The sequence below is a fragment of the Hyperolius riggenbachi genome, chromosome 8, assembly GCF_040937935.1.
Source record: "Hyperolius riggenbachi isolate aHypRig1 chromosome 8, aHypRig1.pri, whole genome shotgun sequence".
In the NCBI taxonomy this organism is placed as follows: domain Eukaryota; kingdom Metazoa; phylum Chordata; class Amphibia; order Anura; family Hyperoliidae; genus Hyperolius; species Hyperolius riggenbachi.
In genome coordinates this window covers 163,912,937-163,937,253 of record NC_090653.1, presented here as the reverse complement: position 1 = coordinate 163,937,253, position 24,317 = coordinate 163,912,937, and the positions used below count along the sequence as shown (strand labels likewise).

Sequence of the window (24,317 nt, the reverse complement as noted above, 5' to 3'; positions counted from 1 at the left end):
TTTTTGTGGTGCCCAAATTTATGCACCTGCCTAATTTTGTTTAAACAATTATTGCACACTTTCTTTAAATACAATAAACTTCATTTCACTTCTCAAATATCCCTGTGTGTTTCCTATATGATATATTTAACTGACATTTGTTTATCGTAACAACCAACGATTTATACAGGAAAATCATGACGATTAACAACGTTGCCCAAACTTTCGCGTCCCTATGTATGTATGTATGTATGTATGTATGTATGTATATATAGAGAGAGAGAGATGCAGAGAATGTTAGTGCTATACAAATACTAAATAATAATAATTTACTATAGGACTACTCATCCCCAAATCCCAGTGCATGTGCTTTCATAATACCCCCTCCTCCCCTTCCCCCATACCTTCTGTATGTGAAGTGTAAAGACCCTCTTCCACTGAAAATTGTGACTTTCATCGCAAGCACAAAGAAAGTAGATCACAATTTTTCTATTTTACATTTGTATTACAGCGTGTTTTACTGCGATTTTCCTGCAAGTGTGCATTTTCACAGTGCAATTGTTTTTGTATTTTCCAATGAATTACGGTAATTACGTTTGCATTTGGGAAAAAATTGAATCCTATCAGTGGGAAAGATGCACCAGAATGTTGATTATATTGGTGGCGCTATTGCACTCAGAGGATTGTCTGCCAAATGCATGGGTTCCAAAAACCCCATTCAGTAGAAAAGTGCCCTAATCTTAACAAAAATGAAGTACTTTCTTTTCACAACTAGATGTTTGGGTTAACACACATTTATTATTCTAAGTTGAAAAATGAACCCATAAAGTCATGAAAAATATGAGGGGGCTTCCATAGCTGACCTCCTTCTAGAAATACTACTTACCTGGCTGCCATGCTGATCTTCTGCCAAGTTACAGCCATTTTTTTGTAAGGAGTGAGAAAGGGGTAAAACTGACAAGATATTTTTGTATTGTTGGATGGATCCCCACTGAGATCTTTAGTTGCTGTTTGTACTGGGTTTACCTCAATACAAAGTGGGGGTAAATGTTAGCAGCATGGCTACATTCAGCAGTAAAAATGTGACAGAAATTCTAACCATTCCGTGTAATACCCTAGCACCAATCAAGGTGCATATGATGTCATCAGCTGGCATCTGCACCAGTGCAAAGGTCAGAGCTTGGCCACGTGAAAAGGTGAGGCCGATGCAAAACCTTCTACTGGCTCTGATATGGAGGTAGCCTGCTGGTGTCAGCAGAGGTTTCATTTACATAATGGACACCAGAGATTAGTAAGTAAATGTTGTCATTTATGCATTTTTGTGGGCTAGTACCAGCTGTCAAAGGAACGGGAAGTGAAGGGAGATCTCAGTGATGAGGATGCCAGCGCTGCGTAATATGTCGGCGCTATATAAATACTTAAATAAATAAAAATTTAAAAAACAGACATTCTGTACTACTTCCCCATGTAGGTCCAAACAGAGATGAAAAGTTTTGTCTGCCGTTAATTACTTATTACTTGGGCGATGTTTTTTTTTTTTTTTTTTTTTAACCCAGAACCACGAAAATGCATTTGGGTTAGGTAATATTAATTTATAACGCTGAGCAGAGCTCTGAATGCTTTATTGTTAACCTCTCTTTTGTATGTTTGTTTTTTACATTAGGACACAATGTAGTCAGAAAAGACAGCAGCAGTTCATCTCTATGCACTCTAACTACAGCGGCATTCATTTGACTGTTATCAAACTACAGCAAAAGTAGTTTATCTGTCTTCACATCCCCAAACCTGTATGATCACCTCATTGGTTTGAACAAATTAAAGGTTTTTAGTCATCCCTGTTTTAACAGCCTGTACCTTTAAGTATTTATGCTTCTGCCATCTGCTAACTCCCTGAAAAGCGCTTTGTTGAACATAAGTTGTTAGTTACGTTTAGTTTAATGTTGGGTTCAAGCCCTGGACTCAGATATGTCCCTACTCTGGTCTGATCCCTCCCACATGCCCAGGAGGAGTCCATCTGTCAGTGTCATAGTCTGCCAGTTACTACCACGCACTGAGAACTTCATTAATCACAGCCAGTTAGAAAGGGCAAAGTCCTTCTCTTCCCAGGAACTGGCAGAGGAAACTGTCGGGAACTGCAAGATGTACTACATTTCATTTATGAATGTGTATGTCTGTGATTAGCAACATAACATCATATATTAGGTTATGTCTGGAAAAATATGCTATATAAACTAGCTACAAACAAAAATATAAGAAAAAAAATCAAATGTGCTGCTGTAATACAGTAGAACTAAGCAGAAATTACTATAGGGAATATTACTGATACATGGCAAGGCTGATCTCCAAGCACACAGCTAAGAATAAACAGCATATGTGGAATGGTTTCTCTGTTTTTTTTATTTCTAATCTTGACAGCTACTCCTATGATTGAGATATTTTGGCCACACTGCAGAGCCAATGTTATCAGCTTTCTTTCCTGGTCAATACAGCACATCACAATGTCTGTAGTCCCCACACTTGCCTGCTGACTAGACAGTGTAGAGCAGGGCTTTTCAACCTGTGGTACGCGTACCACCAGTGGTACTTTGCTGTTGGCCAGGTGGTACATTCCATCCAAGTTTGTCTGGTACTTATTTGCCCACCTGTCCTGGTCCCGTCCTGCCTCCACAAAGTTTGGCTACCCCTCACTCGCTCCTCTGCCTCCCCACCAATGCCTCCTGCTATTCCCCTACCTTATGCCCCCCCCCCCTCCCTTTCTTAAAGAGACTCCGTAACAAAAATTGCATCCTGTTTTTTATCATCCTACATGTTCCAAAAGCTATTCTAATGTGTTCTGGCTAACTGCAGCACTTTCTACTATGACAGTCTCTGTAATAAATCAATGTATCTTTCCCCTGTCAGACTTGTCGGCCTGTGTCTGGAAGGCTGCCAAGTTCTTCAGTGTTGTGGTTCTGCTATGAACTCACCCTTTCTGGCCCCTCTATGCACACTGCCTGTGTGTTATTTAGATAAGAGAGAAGAGAGAAGCTGCTCTAATCAGCTGGATAAATCTTCCTCTGAGCTGGCTGGGCTTTCACATACTGAGGAATTACAAACAAGGGCAAAGCTGTTTGCAAGAGGAAAAGAGCAGCCTGAAACTTCAGTGCATGGGGGAAAGAAACACACAAATGATCTCTTGAGATTCAAAAGGAATGCTGTATACAGCCTGCTTATGTATGGATGTATTTTCTATGTGTGGACATACTGTACATCAACCTACTTCCTGTTTTGGTGGCCATTTTGTTTGTTTACAAACAAACTTTTAAAAACTGTTTTTAACCACTTTTAATGCGGCGAGGAGCGGCGAAATTGTGACAGAGGGTAATAGGAGATGTCCCCTAACGCACTGGTATGTTTACTTTTGAGCGATTTTAACAATACAGATTCTCTTTAAAGTCTACCTATAAGAAAAAAGTGCCCCGGGAGGAGGAAGCCTCTTGATCCTAAAGAGGCTTCCTCTTCAGTAGAGGGGATCCAGCGCTGGAACCCCTCGAAGATCTCCTTGTTGGTGTGAGTGTATGTGCGGTACTGGCTCTCCGCTCGGGCTCCTCTGGAAACAGCCGAGCCTGATCTGGTCAGATCTATTGTGCTGGCACACTGGTGGTACTTCAAATTTTTCAGGTGATAAAAGTGGTACAATGAGTGAAAACCTTGAAAAGCCTTGGTGTAGAGTGAGTTTCACACTGATGAGTCATCATTCTGCCCTCCCCTCCTGTAGTCACACTCTCGCTATAAAGTTCCTTGGCCTTGCACACCTTGACAATCTGTCACTCAAAATAACAGATCATTTCAGCTGGCACTTTTGGATCGATTGTTTTGAAGACACATTCGGCTCCTGGCCCCCTGCCCCCTCCCTGCTCTATGGAGAAGGAAGGGGGCGGGGCGGCTTCAGGAAGGGGGGCTTGCTGGGGCTGAAGCACCCCCAAGCCTCTCCACATCACCTGCAAAGCACCACCAAGACCAGACATCTAGTGCATGCAAGCCAGCTAAAAAAAAGTACTTTTATTATGGACTCCCATACGTTATTTAACGCTTTGATAATCACTGGCAATCAGCAAAGTGTTGTGTACAGTGTTTCCCTATGAAATCATTCAAACGGCAGCGCTTGCAATTTGTGGAAATCACAAACGTGCTGCATGCAGAAATTTTGGAGCATTTGAGATCTCACCAAATGAGAATTACAATAACTGTAAAATTGCCATAAAATCGCATTTGCTAGGCATTTGCAATCGCACGTGTGAATGGGCCCTTAGGCAAAGATAGGGGAAGTTAGTTTTCAAAGGACCACTATTGTGAAAAAAGTAGGCAGTTAAAATCCGACAGAGCATTTCCTGAACAGCAGTTGCAAAGTCTAAAGCCCCATCTACACGATACGATTATTTGTACGATTCGATTACGATTCTAATTACGATACGATTAAATCCGACATGTCCGATTGAGATTCGATTCAATTAAATTCGATTTGCCATTGCAAAACAATGGCAAATCGAATTGAATCGAATCCCGATCGGACATGTCGCATTTAATCGGATCGTAAAAAGAATCGTAATCGAATTGTATCGTGTAGATGGGGCTTAACTGACAAAATAGTGTGCAAGTGAGTAGGGAGGCTGGCTGATAGATTACTATCTTGGCAGTTAAACTGTTGTTCAGGAAATGCTGTTGAAAACAAAGAAAACCCTGAGAATCCCCCATGAGGAGATGGACTATCCCAAAACCTGTCGGTTCCGTCAGATTTTAACTGCCTACTTTTTTTGTGATAGCGGTCTTTTAAGAAAATGTGGGGGGTGGTAAGTGTTAGGAGTAGATGGAGGGTGGTTAGAACTAAGCAGTGGTAGATCTATTGTTGCTAGATTTGTCATTTGAGGATTACTGCATTTATAATTGCTGTATTTGACACTTGGGGGCCTCATAATTGCTCCACTTGTCCCTTTAGAAGTGTCATTATTGCTGACTGTCCTCAAAGGATCTCACAATCTGATCCCTGGCATATGTATGTTAAGTAGGGATTTTTTCTTTTAATTAAAGGAGAGGGGTTTTCTTTCAAAGCTTTTCTGGGCAGGCCCACTGTCCACTATTAAAGGATGTCAGAGCCAAATAAACCTAGAGAAACAGGTGGAGCAGGCATATACTGTCACCTGTCCTGATGCCTACCGCTTGGAGGACAACGTAAACACTTATTATTATTTATTATTATTATTATTTAGTATTTATATAGCGCCGACATATTACGCAGCGCTGCACAGTGCATATATATATCTCATCACTAACTGTCCCTCAAAGGAGCTCACAATCTAATCCCCACCATTGCCATATGTCTATATTATGTAGTGTAAGTACTGTAATCTAGGGCCAATTTTTTTTAGGGGGAGCCAATTAACTTATCCGTATGTTTTTGGAATGTGGGAGGAAACCGGAGTGCCCGGAGGAAACCCACACAGACACGGAGAGAACATACAAACTCTTTGCAGATAGTGCCCTGGCTGGGATTCGAACCAGGGACCCAGCGCTGCAAGGCGAGAGAGCTAACCACTACGCCACCGTGCTGCCAACACTTAAGATTTCTTGCTAAAATTATCCTGAATGATCAGTTCAGGCAAGGCAAAATTGTAGCTGTAGACAGAGATTGCTGTGGAATGCATTAGTACCTAACTGGCCCACATGCTTCAAATTCGGCAAATGGCTTTTTTTTTTTAAACAAACAAAAATCATTTAATCACACTTTTCTACTGGTGGACTCAAAGCACCAGAGCTGCAACCACTGGGACAAGCTCTGTAGACAGTAGCAGTGTTAGAGAGTCTTGCCCAAGGTCTCTTACTGAATAGGTGCTGACTTCCTGAACAGGAAGAGCTGAGATTCAAATCCGGGTCTCCTATACTGTATGCTATATGTCCTCCTCACAAATAGGCCACCACACTACAGACAGTATTTATGACTAAAGTAGCCACATTCGATTTCAAGCTTTTTCAAAACTGTTAGTAGAATGAATTGTTAAATGTACTTTGCAAAGCACTGTGGAAAATTCAGCACTATAGAAATGCCTAATAATAAAAATAAATAATTGTCAGAGATGCTCTAATTTCTGGAGGGCATAGATCCCAAAGCAAACATGCTATTCTCCTGTAAGTGAAATTGCTGCACAGCCTATGAAAAAATGAAGGTATATCCTGACTGCTTGTTGTGAGTTGCCCCATATTGCACATTGCTCTTGCCTTATTCTCCCAGTAGCCCCTACTCCCAGAGACTGTGCACTGCTGGATTTCTTTTGATATTTCTTTCTGAGTTGGATGACTTTAAACCCTGGCAACATACAGTGAATAGGTCACTATCCGTGCAGTGACAATCCATCAACACTTGTCTGTCCTTGTTATTGCTCGCAAGGGCCCTTCTTCTCTGCTAGATTTTCCCAAGCAATGCTGGAGTCAGTTACATCGCTTACAAAAATATGACTGTGCATGGGTACCCTATGTAAATACAGAGCACAGTTTGACGGCATCTTTCCAATAGGGGAAGTTGATAAACCTGTTTGGTGACTGTGCGTTCAGCTTCCAGCTGATAGACTTCGGTTGTGTCAGAAGTGACAGATTGTTATTAGAAGCTTTGTGTTAACATCACTGTTAGGCGTAGGTAGCAAAAGGACTTGGGGCCTCGGTGTAAACATGAATCTGTAACTCTGCTTTCATTAAAATCTTTATATATTTGTCCAGTAGGATGGACTGATTGATGTCAATCAACCCAGATATTTATGCTTTCATTAAAGTATGTGGCTCACCTATCTCACAATGTAGTTGTTGGCTGGACTTTACAAGTAAGGTGTGAGTGACAGCTGTGAAAGAACACTTTAATTCAATCATGCAGGGAATAAAATACAACATATACAGTGGTTTGGAAAAGTATTCGGCCCCCTTGAGGTTTTCCACATTTTGTCATATTACTGCCACAAACATGAATCCATTTTTTTGGAATTCCACATGAAAGACCAATACAAAGTGGTGTACATGTGAGAAGTGGAACGAAAATCATACGTGATTCCAAACATTTAAAAAAAAAATCAACTGCAAAGTGGGGTGTGCGTAATTATTCAGCCCCCTGAGTCCAGCTTAGTCCAATTGGATGGACAGCGTTTGTGAACAGCAGTTTTCACATCGTGCCACAGATTCTAGATTTAGATCTGGACTTTGACTGGGCTATTCTAACTCATGGATAGGTTTTGTTTTAAACCATTCCATTGTTGCCCTGGCTTTATGTTTAGGGTCGTTCTCCTGCTGGAAGGTGAACCTCTGCCCCAGTCTCAAGTCTTTTGCAGACTCCAAGAAGTTTTCTTCCAAGATTGCCCTGTATTTGGCTCCATCCATCTTCCCATCAACTCTGACCAGCTTCCCTGACCATATTTGACGGTGGGGATGGTGTGTTCAGAGTGATGTACAATGTTAGTTTAAGACCAAAGAGGGCTGAATAATTACGCACACCCGCTTTGCAGTTATTTAAAAAAAAAATGTATGAAATCATGTATGATTTTCGTTCCACTTCTCACGTGTACACCACTTTGTATTGGTCTTTCATGTGGAATTCCAATAAAATTGATTCATGTTTGTGGCAGTAATATGACAAAATGTGGAAAACTTCAAGGGGGTTAAATATTTTTGCAAACTACTGTATTACAATCTGACAGTCAATCCCCCAGTGTGGCAGCTAAAAGTAAGATCAACCACATCTTCTTCTTTCTCTGACAGTTTTGCTTTGGTTTTGTACAGTTCCACCAGTATGGCATTTTTAGAACTTCATGCAAAACTATTTCAAAAGTTTTTCCCTATTTTAAAGGTAGTGAATTTACTCTCAGACTACTTTCTTGTTAATTGCTACCATGTGATAGTTGATGCTATGTTTTTAAATGACATTTATTGTGTATGCTTTTATTATAGGGTGTATTGTACTGGTCTACACCAATTTTAACCATGTCTCTTTAAGTATTGAGTCGACACCTATGGGTGTGTCTTTTTTCACCTATATAAGCTGTGTAATGTCTGTTTTTGGTAAGCTATGATTAAGGAGCCGTTGCTCCGATACGCGTGAGCTTTTCTTGCAACATTGTTGGATTACAAATAAAGGTCGTTTTGATATATCCCACCATCTGGTGTAGTGGGATTTCTTTAGACTCTCTGGACATTTTGGCTTCAACTTCCCTGCTCCCATATGGGTTACATACGTGAGTGCAGCAGCCTGTCTACTAGCCCTCTACTAGCTAAAGGTCTTGTGGCAGAAGAGACTTAGGTTTTTTTTTTTAAGTTTCAGTAGGTATACACTTTATACTTTACCCTGGATCATACAGTGGTTTGCAAAAGTATTCTGCCCCCTTGAAGTTTTCCACATTTTGTCATATTACTGCCACAAACATGAATCAATTTTATTGGAATTCCATGTGAAAGACCAATACAAAGTGGTGTACACGTGAGAAGTGGAACAACAATCATACATGAATCCAAACATTTAAAAAAAAAACTGCAAAGTGGGGTGTGCGTAATTATTCAGCCCTTTGAGTCAATACTTTGTAGACCCAACTTTTGCTGCAATTACAGCTGCCAGTCTTTTAGAGTATGTCTCTACCAGCTTTGCACATCTAGAGACGGAAATCCTTGCCCATTCTTCTTTGCAGAACAGCTCCAGCTCAGTCAGATTAGATGGGCAGCATTTTTGAACAGCAGTTTTCATATCTTGCCACAGATTCTCTATTGGATTTAGATCTGGACTTTGACTGGACCATTCTAACACATGGATATGTTTTGTTCTAAACCATTCCATTGTTGCCCTGGCTTTATGTTTAGGGTCGTTGTCCTGCTGGAAGGTGAACCTCCACCCCATTCTCAAGTCTTTTGCAGACTCCAAGAGGTTTTTTTTTCCAAGATTGCCCTGTATTTGGCTTCATCCATCTTCCCATCAACACTGACCAGCTTCCCTGTCCCTGCTGAAGAGAAGCACCCCAAGAGCATGATGCTGCCACCACCATATTTGACAGTGGGGATGGTGTGTTCAGAGTGATGTGCAGTGTTAGTTTTCCACCACGCATAGCGTTTTGCATTTTGGCCAAAAAGTTCAATTTTGGTCTAATCTGACCAGAGCACCTTCTTCCACATGTTTGCTGTGTCCCCCACATGGCTTGTGGCAAACTGCAAACGGGAGTTCTTATGCTTTTCTGTTAACAATGGCTTTCTTCTTGCCACTCTTCCATAAAGGTCAACTTTGTGCATTGCACGACTAATAGTTGTCCTATGGACAGATTCCCCCACCTGAGCTGTAGATCTCTGCAGCTCGTCCAGAGTCACCATGGACCTCTTGACTGCATTTCTGATCTGCGCTCTCCTTGTTCGGCCTGTGAGTTTAGGTGGACGGCCTTGTCTTGGTAGGTTTACAGTTGTGCCACACTCCTTCCATTTCTGAATGATCGCTTGAATAGTGCTCCATGGGATGTTCAAGGCTTTGGAAATCTTTTTGTAGCCTAAGCCCGCTTTAAATTTCTCAATAACTTTATCCCTGACTTGTCTGGTGTGTTCTTTGGACTTCATGGAGTTGTTGCTTCCAATATTCTCTTAGACAACCCCTGAGGCCGTCACAGAGCAAATGTATTTGTACTGACATTAGATTACACACAGGTGCACTCTATTTAGTCATTAGCACTCATCAGGCAATGTCTATGGGCAACTGACTGCACTCAGACCAAAGGGGGCTGAATAATTACGCACACCCCACTTTGCAGTTATTTATTGGTAAAAAAATGTTTGAAATCATGTATGATTATTTTTCCACTTCTCACGTGTACACCACTTTGTATTGGTCTTTCGTGTGGAATTCCAATAAAATTGATTCATGTTTGTGGCAGTAATATGACAAAATATGGAAAACTTCAAGGGGGCCGAATACTTTTGCAAACCACTGTATATCACAGCATATATCAAACATTGCAAAAATAAACTTTAAAGGCCAATGTCTTTTTGCAAAGCCAAACACTTTTGCAATGTGCATTCATATTCCTGCGCCAGCTGCTGTTCCTGAACTTGCTAGTTAATGTCACATGGTGTTGGAAATATCATTTGAACTAGCTGACCAATGGGAAGTCAAGAAAATATTTTGCACCATTTTTGAAAGATTTTGGAGGTTGGGCCTGGATTTGATTAAAGGTCAGCCATCTGAGTGGAAGGGACTTGTGATTACTGCTGATCATTAACTCCTCAGTAGTGTCAAAGTAAGAAAGAGGCAAACCACTGACAAGAACCTGCATTCAATTGCTGTATTGCATGTTAGCACACTACATATTGTGGATAAAGACACTTGGTCAAGTCTCCTCAGTAGGCCTGTAGACTTCAGTAGCATTTACCCCTTTTCTGGTGGAGCTTATTTTTGTGGAAGCAGTTTAAAATGGGGGGGTACTAGTGGACTTACCTCCCCATAGATGACACAACAATAATGTATCTTTAAAACGTATAGGCGCTATACCCGTCCTGACACTCATTCAGCTGCTCCTTGTTGTACTTTGCCTGAGGAAGCGGGCGACAGACCCACGAAACACGTTGCAGATGTTATTGGAGTAAGAAATAAATGTTGAATACATTTAAAGATACATTATTGTTGTGTCATCCATGGGGAGGTAAGTCCAACAGTACCCCACATTTAAAACAGTTTTTAATACTTTCTGGCGCCTCTGTATACATAAATCATTGAATATCCACCTGGTGGACTGGTGTTTCTGCCCTTTTTCTTCCTATATACAAAGAGCGACTTCTTCTGAGTGGGGACAGGATAATTTCCCCATCTGCGCATATAGTGGTTGCCTGTGGTGGCAACCCATGTTTGTGAGTAAAATTTCTACTATTCATTGCTACTAATACCCAGGGCCGGGCCGAGGCATAGGCTGTAGAGGCTCCAGCCTCAGGGAGCAGCGTAGGAGGGGCGCACAATTCATTCAGCTGTCATTCCTAATTGTGTATTAAGCAGAAAGAAATAAGAAAAGGGGATACATAGCAGTGACTGCAAGCCATATAACTAGATATTAAGGTGTTGGGGAGGTTGTGGGCCCTGTGGCCTTCTTAGTCTAATAGCAATCAGTGTGTGACGGCTGGGGTGGAGGGATGGAGGGGCGCACTTTGGTGTCTCAGCCTTGGGTGCTGGAGGACCTTGTCCCGGCACTGCTAATACCAATCAACAGTATTACACTATTCAGGCTTTCAAATTTTTATTTTTGTCTTACTTATTTTTGTGGAAGGATGTGATACGACACTAGTGATGTGACTCTGCATCTTTGTAAATACCATGCTGAGATTGTGGGGCATTCAAAATGTCTACTGACAGCATACAGACAACCTGATGCTGCTACTAGCTGCAGCTACTAACATGCTAGCAGCTGCTACTAATATTATCCAGTGTAGATGCTAACAACTGTGGCCCAATGGAGCTACATGAATGAGTGGCTGTTATGTGCAGTATTTGTTAGCAACTGCATTGGTGCAGTGATGCATTAATAACAAGTGCTTACAAATAAGTTGTTGCTAGTAGCTAGTTAAACTCTTATGAACTTTGGCCCTTAGTACTAAAGGCTTATTCATGCAAGGAGAATGTATTGTTCCCAGTGCATGTTGCTGTGCAATATTAGTGCATAGTTACACCATTCACTACATAGCATGCAAAACTCAGTGCTGTGATGTTTTTTGTGTTTTAATAGTACACCATACTGCATTGCATCTGATTACAAATGGCTGGGGAAACTGAAATGGTCTTGGCACACTGGCACTCTTACCCGAGCGCAGTAACACATCTGGTTTGAAAGCTACCCCCTCCCTCCCCCCCAACTTTCTTAGCTCTCTACACTTGCATTACTTACCCATTAGGATGGAACATTCTGATGGCTGCTTTGGTGCAGCTTTTCACCCAGACAAACGGCAGTGGAAAATCCTGCTTCAGTGGAAACCATTTTACTTTATTAGTTTAAAAAAAGACAGTTATCGGGGCTAGACGGATAATTTGTAGATTTGTAGAACAACAGTAAAGTATATCACTTACACTGATCTAATGGCAAATACAGATGCATCCTGGTGTGTGAACTGGTAATTTTACACAAATCCATTAAAATCCACTCAGAAAATGGAATAGAGTGGTTTGTGTCTTTGGGTTCTGATTTCAGTTGTTAAACCCTTGTATTCCAAAGTAATGAAAGTAACTTTTTATAGCTGAAGTTTAGGACAACAAGATGATAGAAGTGGAATGTTTTGGTGGCACGAGGCAGGCTTTGCCACACCTTGGGCATTGTAAAGCTTTCTGCAGTGTCAGAGGTCAAGGCCTGTGACTTCTTCATCAGGAGTTGATTAATGGTGTTGAAACCAGAGAGATGTGTGATGAATTTCAGAGTTTTCATGTCCCCAGGATTTGTGCTTTTGAACAGAAAAACAATCCATTAAGGCAAAGGGGAGGGGTACACGGGTTAGGACATGGGACCTCTCAATGAAAGTGAATGGATAGCATAGTAATGAAGTGTTGACTAAAAATCATGTGTCCCTAACTTGAAAGGCTACATGTAGCTGACTTTTGCTACACCAAACGCACACATGATATGCATTACAATCTAATCTCCTTTCATTTTAGGGAATGTCAGGGTTAACAATATTTTATTTTGCTTTTCTAGAATAATGTCTTCATACATGAATACACAGGTATTTACAAATAATATATAAACACAGCTACTGGATTACCAGATAAGATTGTGCAATGTCTTTTGCTGGCCAAATTTACTCAGTAAAAGGAAATCACAGATGTGCAAACAAAGATAAATAACAATAGAATAATTAATCAGCCCTACCAGAAAACTTGCAGTAATGAGCTAAAGAAAGACTGGAATGTTGGGACAAATAAAGAAATTCTAGCTTAAGCCGGCACTGTAAACTAGTATTAATTTCTTGGAAGTGATACGGGTCATAGTGCTGCGCCACAGAGCTAAGCTATCTGTAATTTATTAGTATGAGTTTGAAATACATGAGATGCTTATCAGAGCCATATGTGTGGCAGGAGAGGACAGGGCTTGACAAGGACTGTACAGCATGAAAAGCAGAATATTAAGCCAGTGAAAAGGTTAATGTGTTTCTTTTATGAGATATTGGTGTTCTGAGTAGGGCATGTGATCCTGGCCAGGGAAGATAGTTACAGAGTAATTTCATGATAGATTACATAGGGATAGAGCTACCACATGTCCCACTAAATACACCATAAGTCAAATAGGCGTGTCAGTATATCAAAGGCAGTCAAATAGGTAAAGCTTAGATGAGCGATAAAAAACAGATGGTGCGCCTTCCTGAAAATACCAACCACTGCGATTTGCCGTACATAGCCAACAAATGGATGTGGTACGATCAAAAACCATCTTCTCTTTCCTCCTCAGAAGAGGAAACAGTTGTAGTTTTTATTAGCTGATACTGGTGGTTGAATTACACAAATTGGTTGCAGAACTCTTCCTCTTACTAATCTTCCAGGATCTGTTTCTTTATTGCAAGGGAACAATGGATTCCAAGAAGAAGTAACGCGCCATCATTGAATTATTGACATGGGAGGGATGGTCAGTTGATGGTCAGGTTTGTCTTCGGGTCTGGTTTCCCCTTCTTGAAACTTCCTCATCCATCTGTGCACATTGTCATTGTCAGCAGTATCATTTCTGTAAAAAAAATCTGCAGCTTAGGCCTGGTTCACAGAACCGGCCATCAGGATCAGGTAAAAAAAACTATGTGTGCTGTAAACTGTTCGTTTTCTATTTGTTCCTATGTAGCTGCAAAACTTTCCGTTTCTAGTCCGCTGGGCACAGTGGTCTGGGAAAATAGGTCCTGCAGCATTTTTTTGTCTGTTGAGCGGAACAGACAACGGATCCGTACAAGCGGATGGATGTGAACGGATCCATTGGATTAACATTGGATCCATTTGCATACCCCAGCACTGTCCCTCCAATGATAAATGTTCCCCCCCCCCCCCCAGTGCCCAGGTGCAATGTATATATTACCTTTCTGTTACCTCCACTTGTTCCCACAGGCTCCATGTGCATTTAGCTGTGCACACATGCACGCCCCACATGGTTTCCTAGTAGTAATCTTTTCTTTTTAGTGACGCATTTGATGTCAAACATCATACACACAGCCACGTTACTAGGCAACCATGTGGCGTGTGTGTGTATGATGAGCAGAGTGCGCTCAGACCCTGCGGAGACTAGCAGAGACGGTGGAAAGGTAATGTATACACTGCACCTGGGCACCGGGGGGACATTATCATTAGAGGGGACAGCGTCGGAGTGGCGATGTGGACGTATGCGGCGCACAAGGCCGATTCCCAAGAGATTTCATGCTGAAATTGATTGGAAATCGGCCTGTGGAGTATGGGCACTTGACAGATCGCTCTCTTATCATATTCGATAAGAGAGAGATTTGTCTCTTGGTCAAATCTGCCCATACATCGCTAGATGTATGGCTACCTTTAGGAGTTACTTTATCAGCACGTGTAATTTCTGTGACCTACGACTGTAATAAAATACAGTTTTGCTCACTTTTGCATTGCTGTCAGTACAGCCATAGCTCCCAACTGTCCCTTTTTCGGAGGGACAGTCCCTCTTTGGGAGCCCTGTCCCTCTGTCCCTCTTTCCTCCTCGTTTGTCCCTCTTTTAGGACTTTGTCCCTCTTTCTATGTAAATATATATATTTCTCTACTAAAAAGTGTGTTTGTTTGACTCTAAACTTTATTCCCATCCTTTAAATTGATATATTACTAATTTGAACATGTTAAAATGAAGGAAAATGAACCAGGATAGAAAGGACCAGTGTGGTTTGAATATTAAAACAACATATTATTCTCATTAAATTTTTAACGTATGCGTGACCAGGGGTGTGATGGGGGCATGATCGGGGGCGTGGCATGGGTGTGGCTTAAGTGTCCCTCTTTCTCATCTCAAAAAGTTGGGAGATATGAGTACAGCCCTTGTATTATCCTTCTATGCACTTATGGAAATACTGCTGATAGGAAGCTTTATACTGTATGTTCCCTATATCTTCATTATGTGCCCCTCTGAGCAAAGGATCAGAGAGGGACACATCCGAAAAAAGCACAAGTGGGTGCTGATGAAAGACAGGAGAGGGGCTGCTTATTCAGCTCAAGGCAAAGCTTTTCAACAGCTAGATGTGCAAAAGTGGACCTTTGCAACAACAGCTTCACCATCTAAAAGGTGGCAAAGCCTGATCATTTTGACATTACTGTTGCCTGGGGCTCTTAACAGTCCTCCAATAGGCTTCTAACCAGTGTGTTGTATTTTGTACAAAAATGGAGGGTTGGGCTCAGTAGGTCACATAGCAACTTTTTGAATCAGGCTTCCAGGTATGGTGCAAGTAATGACAACAAATGTCACCTCCTTCCCATCATGGGATCTCTGCAATAATGCATTTCTGTTATTTTTAATTTAGTATGTATATAGTGCTGACATCTTTTTCAGTGCTTTACAGAGTATATGGTCTTGTCACTAACTCCCTCAGAGGGGTGCACAATCTAAACCATACAATAGTCATATGTCCATCGTAGTCTAGGGCCAATTTAGGGGGAATCCAATTAACTCATCTGTATGTTTTTGAAATGTGGAAGGAAACTGGAGTGACCGGAGGAACAGCACACAGACAAAGGGAGAACATACAACCTCTATGCAGATAGTGCCTGGCTGGGTTTTGAACTGGGGACTCAGCGCTGAAAGCTAAGAGCGCTAACCACTATACTACCTTGCTTGTATAGCTTTACAACACCCCTCTTATGGTAGTAAAGTCATCACTACTTATCAGTATCAGGGTGCCCCTTGGTGCGTTCCCTATCCCTCATGATGGTCTGTAAAATTCTCTTTCTTAGTTACCCTGTGTATGGGTGCCATAGGATTCAAGTACACCCCACCCGTCTCATAGCGGTCACTGGACTTCCTTCCAAACAAAACAGGCAGTCCCACTACTCACACTTCTTTAATTCATTCACTAAGGAGTCAACCCAAATCCACCAAAGGTGTGAAAATGCACTGCAAAGTAGAAAAGATAACCCTGTCTCCACCTGGATTTATGCAGTACATAGGCAAATGCAGGAGGGTTACAGCTGCCCAGAATCCCTTCTCAGACCAGGGCTGGTGCAGTGTCTGGGGACAGGCACAAGTTGAGACACCCGAATAGCTGCAGGCATCCTGCAGCTCACAGCACTGCCCCCTTTCTTTCCCTGCTACAGTTGACTTTGGATGGAGCAGCAGCGTGTGTACACAGCATGGAGCAGCAGTGTGTGTACAGAGCATGGAACAGCTCTGGGGAACTTAACAGAGTCAGGTATGAGCACAGCCCTGTGCTCCTGCTGTGTGAATGCTTTACTTTCACCTTCATTAGCAATGTTGGCTGTCCTCATTATTATCTGTATCCAAACTGCTCCTGATCAATCCCGTTCAGATGGGAAATTGCAATATGTGTACCCAGCATGGTGTCCTACCATATTATTAAACTGTATTGTGCATGGCTGAGGGAGACCTTTCAGGAATCCCCCCATTGAAAATCCTGGGTTTGCCCCTAATTTAAATTATCATAGCTAAAATGCACATTGTTTTGGCCTCAGGTCCTTTCTCACTGGGCTTCCTTCCTCAGGGGAGGACTCCCTGCATCAGTGTCAGTTACCATTTACATGGCTTTCCGTGGTCTTTTTCCCCCATAGGGAATTACCTGCATTTGCGTGAGTGGGTGGGTAAAAAGGTAAACCCACACACTATTTCATCACTGATGCCAACATCTGACTATTTTTAACTCCCACCAATCACTTCCTACCACAGGCCTTAAAGCATATATCCCTCTGCAACTATACAGAGTAGGAATGTAGTTGACTTCAGGAAATTGTCATCTGTACAACCCACCTTAGCCTTTAATGAAGTGTTGTAACCAGGTGTGTTTGCAGCAACATGAATAAGCACACAGCAGAAAATAATTTTACAAATTTTCACCCTCTCACTCAACACCAGTCCATGTCATGGTTGCTAGGATGATCCCTACATACTGCTTCCACATGACCAAACATGCCTGACGATTCACTTTAGGTTACCTAAGGCTATCTGGCCTCCACACACAACATTACATCATTATTCTGCACGAACAATGAAAAAACATAATCTGTGTTTACAGCTGTTTGTAACACTCCATTAAGTATTAGCAATCATTAATACAGGTAAGGTTGTTAGGTATAAAAGCTGCTTATGATAAACACACGTGAGGGAAGTTTGAAAATCTTTGGTCACATTTCCCGGCATGTACTTATTGTGTGTCGAGGGATATTGTATTACATCCGCAGCTACTATTGTGTATGGCCAACATCCCAGGAGTCCCCAGGTATCCATACCTATTAGAACATCAAAACAGATTTAACTATTTCAATTTCTGAACGTAAATTTAGGTTATCCCTCAAGACCAAACAAAATAGCCAGGCAGAAGCTATAGGTGTTAGAGTGATGAGAAAGGGGGGAAGAAGAAACTTAAAACCCTGTTATTTAGCAGAATAAAGGACACCTGAGAAGGGAGGGAGAGATGAGGCGTGGAGAGGAAGTGTAGGACTATGGACGCTTTTGTGATATTTGATCAGGAGTCCATGTGTGACTATATAGCAAAGCTTACGCTGTAAAGTTCCACATTCTATTCTCTGCAATTAACGTGTATCCTCCTCCTTGTTCTTTCTCTCTTCAATTGATGTGTGTACTGAGCCAAAACCACAATGTTTGCCATTAAACTAATGTGCCTCCTAACGTGAAAGCATTTTGTACATTTATGTAGAACAAAAGAGGAGAGTCACAGAGACCTAATACTGGATATAGCAGTGAGAATTTACACCATTATTATTATTATTTTTTAGTATTTATATAGCGCCGACATATTACGCAGCGCTGTACAGTGTATATATATCTTGTCACTAACTGTCCCTCAAAGGAGCTCACAATCTATTCCCTACCATTGCCATATGTCTATATTATGTAGTGTAAGTACTGTAGTCTAGGGCCAATTTAGGGGGACCCAATTAACTTATCCGTATGTTTTTGGAATGTGGGAGGAAACCGGAGTGCCCGGAGGAAACCCACGCAGACACGGAGAGAACATACAAACTCTTTGCAGATAGTGCCCTGGCTGGGATTCGAACCAGGGACCCAGTGCTGCAAGGCGAGAGAGCTAACCACTACGCCACCGTGCTGCCCCACCATGGTGGTTAATGTTGAACTGAAGGGGATTTAAAAACATTGCACCACACTTTTTTTTAGAATTCTTTTTTTCTTGCTTAGCTCATACTGTACATACAGTAATATTATTTTATTTGGTACTTTTCTGTTAGCCGGGCGCATCCACTAGGTGGCGATAATTACTATTCCCCCTCCAGGCCGCCATGGATAGTAGGGAAAGATATAATTCTGGTGGAGTTTTATCGCTACCTAGTGGATGCGCCCGGTTAATGGAAAAGTACCAAATAAAATAATAAATGTTACTGTAAATAATAATTAAGTACTTTTTTCAGGTTTCTAATCACATAATTTTCTTTCTAGGACCACTGAAAATAAATCCCAGTAGAGAACGTTGGAACACAAATGCACTTACCTCTCAAACCAGGTATTTATAACAAAGCAACTGATTGTTGTGAATTTGCCCTGATTTTGTGACCTGTATAGATCCTTGTTGTAGCAGTAGGTTCCCAACAGTCCAGGATGGATTTGCAACACAAGTTGAGCCAGAAATCGGGTGCAGTAATAAGAAGTTATATGAGGCACGTGGTTCTACATGGCTGTGCTATATGGCAGTGTAGCTGGAGAGTTATTACGCTGGCTGCACTGTACTATACATCATCCCAGTGCAAGGTCACATGCCAGGTTACAGGCAGCAGGAAAATGTCCCCCAGCGTTTGTTATTACCTTCTTTCTATGTTATGGGGGTTGTTGGTGCAGTGCTGGTGAGTCTGTGACCATGAAACTTTCACATATCATAGGACGCACAGTGCCACTTGTATGCAAGTTTATAAAAAAGCACCTACCGTATATACTCGGATACAAGTCGACCTCGTGTACAAGTCGACCCCATTATTTGAGCCTCCTAAACTGAATTTTTTTTAGAGGCTGAAGTATAAGTCTACCCCTCAAAGTTAATGGCTGCACTTGGGGACTAGGAGGGGTTAATGGCTGCACTGCGTAAAGTATTGTGAACATGAATCCCTCCTGGCCCCCAAGTGCAGCCATGATTGTCTCTCCCCCACCCTGCAGACTGCATGGCACTTGTGACAGGGGACATTGATCCTCCTTCCCACCCACCAACACCCAAAGGGCAGCCACCTCTCTCTATCCCCCTCCCATGTAATTTAATGCAGAGTAATACTGCAGCAGAAGTGAAGTGGTTGCCGGGAACTTTAATGAGAGGGCACCTTTCTCTCTCTCTCCTTGCCTCCCTGCAGTGCGTGCACTAGTGGCCGGCGGGTATTGAGATCCTCCGTAATCCCCGCAGCAGAAGGGAAGTGGTTGCCGGGGACTTTAATCCTCCCTCCCTCCATCACCCAAAGTGCAGCCGCCTCTCACTAACCTTCCTCCCCGTGTGTAATTTGAATGCAGCCAAGCATCGCAGCAGAAGTAAAGTAATTTCTCTTCCAGCGCCGGTTGCCATGCCCGCTCATCTTCCTCACTCGCACCGCGTCATGTGACTTCAGGAGCCGGCGGTACGTGCATCGTACCGCCGGCTCCTGAAGTCACATGACGCGGTGCGAGTGAGGAAGATGAGCGGGCATGGCAACCGGCGCTGGAAGAGAAATTACTTTACTTCTGCTGCGATGCTTGGCTGCATTCAAATTACACACGGGGAGGAAGGTTAGTGAGAGGCGGCTGCACTTTGGGTGATGGAGGGAGGGAGGATTAAAGTCCCCGGCAACCACTTCCCTTCTGCTGCGGGGATTACGGAGGATCTCAATACCCGCCGGCCACTAGTGCACGCACTGCAGGGAGGCAAGGAGAGAGAGAGAAAGGTGCCCTCATTTTGGTTATAAGTTGTTAAATTTAGGGCTACTCATGTATAAGTCCACCCCCCCACTTTTATACTATGAGTTAGTCCTAAATTTCTCGACTTGTATCCGAGTATATACGGTAACTTGTCTAGTTTTAATAAGGCAAAGCACTATGGTCATAACTGGTAACCCTATTATTTTATTTATTTTCCTCTGGACATGTGTACTAAGTACAACCTGCTCTCCGTTACTGAAATTCATTATAATGTGTGCATTTTTGCTGTTAGTGACTGTTAAATGTGTGTAACAGATTTCTGAACACACTTTTTAAAGATTTAGACAAGAAAAACACATACAGTAACATTTATAATGTGCCTTTCTTCTGAAAGTGCTTCAGAGTTGCAGCCACTTAGAGCATACTCTACGGGCCACTAGGAGTAATAGGGAACTTTGCCCAAAGACTCCTTACTCTTTTATGTTATGGCTTGAGCCGGGATTCAAACCTTGGTCAAATGCTCGGACTTTATAAATTGTTAAGTCACTGTTGCCCATTTTAAAATATTTTATCACAGGGCTGTTTCTGACCAGTTTGGCACCCCAGGCAAGTCAACCTGTGTCACCTCTCCCCCTTTCCCCCCAAAACATACCTCCTCCACCACCAGAATTAGGACAGGGTAATTGATTAAAGGAAAAAAGGCGGGTTAGGCATACTGATAGATCAGGAGATTAGGGGGAGACATTAAATGCTTTTGGTTAGGAATAAGCTAGGAGGTAGGTTAGGAGTAAAGGTAGCCATACACTGGTCAATATGACCAGCAGATAGATCCCTCTCCGATCCATATCTGATCAGAGAGAGGATCTATCTGATTGATTGCCTCTACACACTACACACATTTCAGCATGAAATCTTTGAAAATCAGTGTGCCTGCCAGGGTCCAAGTCTCACCCTTGGTTCTCACCTGTCCGACGTGTGGTCCCGGTCTCTGCTGGTCCACGCCGGCTGCTCCTCTTTACTTCCTGTCGCTGGGCACCTGTGTAGTGTATTGCAGGGGACAGACACAAGGGGCACTGTGACTACTAGAGGCCCCTAGTGTCTATCCCCTGCATTACGTAATGCAGGCGCCCAGGACAGGAAGCAAAGAAGACAACGGGCCGTGCAGTAGACAGGTGAGAGTACCTTCTCGCCATTTGTAATTCATACACCGCCACCAATTGACTGAAATTGTCCAAGTAGAACGATCAACCCAATCGAGCAATTTCAACCAAAAATTGCCTAATAGGTCGATTGAGCTGGCTAAATGCTGCATCAATTTCTCACCGATTCAATCAGAGTGCTCTAATCAGCCTTATATTGAAGGAAGAAATCGATGAGCGCATGACCTACTTAAGTTAGGGTTAGGCATTTTAAGGGAAGGAGTTAAACTTAGGTACAACTACCCAACATGATGTAGGTCTTGGTTAGGCTTGTGGACAGTTTAGGGATAGGGTTTAGAGGATATGGTTATGGAAAAGCTCCAGGTTAGGGTTACTGAGAAGGGGTGATTTGATTGTGAGCTTCTCTGAGGACAGTCAGTGACATGGCTGTGTGTAAAGTGCTGCAGAAGGTGTCTGTGCTATATAAATACATAATAATAATATGGTAGGACAGTAGACTATGACGATGGTAGATATTATATTGTGAGCTCCTCTGAGGACAGTCAGTGACATGGCTATGTACTCTGTAATGTGCTGCTGAAGATGTTGGTGCTGTATAAATAATAATAACATGGCAGGACCTATGACTATGGTATGGACTATTTAGATTATGAGTTCCTCAGGGGACAGTCAATGACATGGCTAAGTGCTCTGTAAACTGCTGCAGAAGATGTTAGTGCTTTATACATACATAATGATAGTGTAAGATGAGATGGAGGTAATAGAGAAAAAGAACACAGAAACAGGAGAGAGATGTCTGAGCAGAACTGCAGTCTTCGTCATCTGTTTGTTTTGCTGGTGGGACATGCTGACAATAGGTATGCACAAGCATGCACTGTGGAACTGTGAAAAGAGACAGAGAAGGTAGCAGGGAGAGAAAAAGCCCCTGTACTATATGGAAGTGGTAAACTGGATGTGCATATGCCCCTCTATTTATTTAATGTATTTATAAAGCACCAACATCAGCAGCACTGGACATTAGTTACGGTTACAGACAATATTTATGGGTGAAATACGGCAATAAGACAATACAGGAATACATGCAAGCCAGATCACGCAGCACAGTATGAGTAAATGTAATGCTTAGTCAGTCACTGGATGGGAGCATGAAGATTAGGCAAGTCGAGTTCACTTACCTCTATACTGTAAGCTCATTTGGGCAGGGCTGTTTCACTTATTTCTTATTACTGTGCTGCGTAAAGTGGTTACATAATTTCCACCTTCGTGTATGATGCACCGCTGACCTGTTCAATCATTCATTTATCTGTAACCCATTGCCTTGTACCAGTCAGTGTTGTGTACAGCACCACAGAAGATGCTGGCACAATATCAATCCAAAATAATAATAATGATTGTAGTAAGGTTAATAACTAGAGCACACCTCCCTTGGGCATGCATAAAGTTAGCGTTGCTCTTTCCTCCCTGTGTTCTTTACTACATAACTTAGAAACTATTAGTAACAGACACTGTAGTAACCTTGTTTCTGTTATTTTTTTCTGATTGCTGACACCTGGCTATTAGCTATAATATCTCCATAAGTGCTCCAGAGATCTGGCCACTTGAAAAGATTTACAGAAGGTCTTCTTGTTTCTCACTATGGGATGTATATGCAAGGCTCATCTGTTCTGTGTTAATTCTTAATGTAATTTGAAGACAATAAAAGCTATGGTTATGTGCACATTCTCTCTGTTTTTTCTTAAGTTAATGGCCAATTACAAGATGCTATAATTATACCGGTCTTCTTAGAAATGTGCATAATATGAAAACCGTTTTTACTTTTTTTTTTTTTTTTTTAAATTAGTTTTGTTTTACTTCTACTCCCGAGGTTACAAATGAATCTTAATTTGCCTAAAAAAAAGTGACAGTGAAGAAAACCTTGTGAAATGACACAGATCCTAATTACATTTAAACATACCATGAGTAACAAGGATCACTCAGTTAACCCATCTGAGCTCACGAATGTCACTCATTTGTGCTTTTGGTTCCTGACACCTGTGTCACTAAGTTACATGACACTCTGAGCTGTATCCTCTGCCAGGCTTGTTGTTCTAGTTCATTGGCCAGGTCTCTGGAATGGAGGAAGGGAACTGCATTAGCAACTGCTGTCTGTAGGGCATGCTTTGTGTCCCTGAAGCAAGTGAAATACCCCATATGGAGAGGTCAGAGAGCAATCAGTGACCCAGGATGTGGCCTACACAGTGAAATGGAAGGGTGGTCACAATCTAATGAATTGATTCTATTTTCAATCAGAGATGAATCTGTGCCATCCATTGTCATTTACTCCTGGGTTGCATGTTGTTTATGTAACCCATTCTCTTAAATCCAAACTAATCCCAATATTGATCAAGGCGAATTCTCAAAGTTATGTTGAATAATGCAAATTGTAAGTCTTACCTTTGGAACTGAATATTTCAAATTAAAAAAACAAACAAAACAAAATTGTGCAGAGCTGCTTGTCTTCAGCTGTGCACCTGTCCATACATTGCTGCCATAGTTTCCTGTTAGCAGACTGAAGTCTTACAATTACTCAAGTACTACTTCTTGTGAACCTCCTCAGTCAGACAAATGTGCCCTAATGCACCAAACTTTTTAATGCTTTTCAGACCTATTTTATCTGAAATTTTTAGGATCTGGCTGGACTCATTTAAACGTATGACCTGCTAATGGCAGAAAGCAATGAAAATGTTTTCCCGTTACTTTGAACTCCTAATTATGTTAATAAATGTACACATGCACTGTATGATTTTTAAGTGTCAAGTGTCTCAAAGAACTAACTGGAAATCTGCACACATCAGTTGTCCACTGATATCTCACAGATTGGCCTCAATTCACTAAGCAGTTTAGACTAGTCTACTGATGGTTTTTAGTCTACTGGTGGTTTGGTGTAAATCAGTTGCATCAAGAGGGAATTCACTAATAATTACTGAATGTTTTAGGCCTGTTTTTAGACATGGTCTAAAACATTCGGTAATTAGGTCGGTAAAGCAGGGGAAATGATCAAAAGATGCAATTCCCAAACAAGTAGCTATGACTGACATCCTTCTCCTCTGATGAGCTCTCCTCTGGATACAATTAA

The 24,317-nt window shown here is 41.9% G+C and overlaps 1 long non-coding RNA gene across 1 annotated transcript in view; it reads left to right on the top strand.

Moving 5' to 3' along the window:
• The window catches only part of LOC137528370 (uncharacterized), a 69,522-nt gene extending 50,863 nt beyond the window's left edge, over nt 1–18,659 (top strand). The window contains exon 3 of the long non-coding RNA XR_011023375.1: nt 18,612–18,659. This is a non-coding gene — a long non-coding RNA (uncharacterized lncRNA). The remainder of the gene's footprint in view (nt 1–18,611) is intronic.
• Nucleotides 18,660–24,317: the final 5,658 nt, after the last annotated feature.